Here is a 1126-nt window from a genome sequence, read left to right as displayed (position 1 = left end):
GGTTCAAACAAGCATGGCAAAAGTGCAAAAGATACCAGGTTCACAGACTTAGTGAAAATAACATGTCAGGATTTAACATCAGGAAGCAATGTTTAGAGCAAGATAACAACATGCTACAGGAACATATCATGGCAAAGCAAGGCATGGCATGAAACTACTCAAAGCATATAACAAAAGTACCTTACTGACCATAAGCTAGAAAGGATCAGAAGATATGATGGCACCCATGTAAACATAGCATGTTTCGTTAATAGATTTAGACATAGCAGAAAACTGGACATGGCATAAACAGAGTTACGAAGGCATGTTTGTGAGCTTGATGCACTCACCACAAGGCATTGCATGACAAGCTAAGTATACTACCAGCAAGAAGACATGATCAATAAGCTATCCATGGCAAGAATAATCTCATAGCATGCATGGATGAACTACAACAACCGTGGCAAAATTGATTAACGCGTAAACAATCTGCCAGGAACATTTTATAGCAAAAATAGAGCAAGATTGAGTCATACTAGGGTACTCCATAAATGCAAAAAAGGCATGGATGGATAGAGCATAACAATATCTCAAAATCATCCTTACTGAATATGCTTAAAAGAGGCATGGATCACTCTGTAGCAACATGAATACATGGCATAAAAATAACATCAGGGAAAAGACTTAGTGAAATTCTAAGTCCCTGAAATCAGCAACATCACGAGAGCTACTTTGCATGCTTGTGCTAGTCACCACATTGATCACAAAAATACATGGCATACACCCCTTTAAAGATGGCATGGCATATAAAAACACATGTAGAGCTCATAGCCATATACAACACACAATAATCATGGAAAAAATGACAAATGCTCATAAACGGATAAGATACAACACCTAACATTATATAGCACTCTTGCAACAGCAATTAGGGCATCAAGATGGACTCAAACAAGCATGGTGCAATGGAATGAAATGAAGAGGGCATCCAGACAAACAATTTAATATATCATGCGCACGAAACGGATCTACGGATGAGAAGTTATGATGCGATGAACATGGCTAAAAATATCACAGATAAAGGACTTAGTGGAATTTTACCCCTTGGAAACTGGACGGGACGGATCGGGACGAGGAGATCTGGGGG

The sequence above is a fragment of the Triticum dicoccoides genome, chromosome 7A (assembly GCF_002162155.2).
Source record: "Triticum dicoccoides isolate Atlit2015 ecotype Zavitan chromosome 7A, WEW_v2.0, whole genome shotgun sequence".
Taxonomy (NCBI): Eukaryota; Viridiplantae; Streptophyta; class Magnoliopsida; order Poales; family Poaceae; genus Triticum; species Triticum dicoccoides.
The sequence above is the reverse complement of the archived record's forward strand: the minus strand, read 5'-3'. Positions refer to the sequence as shown.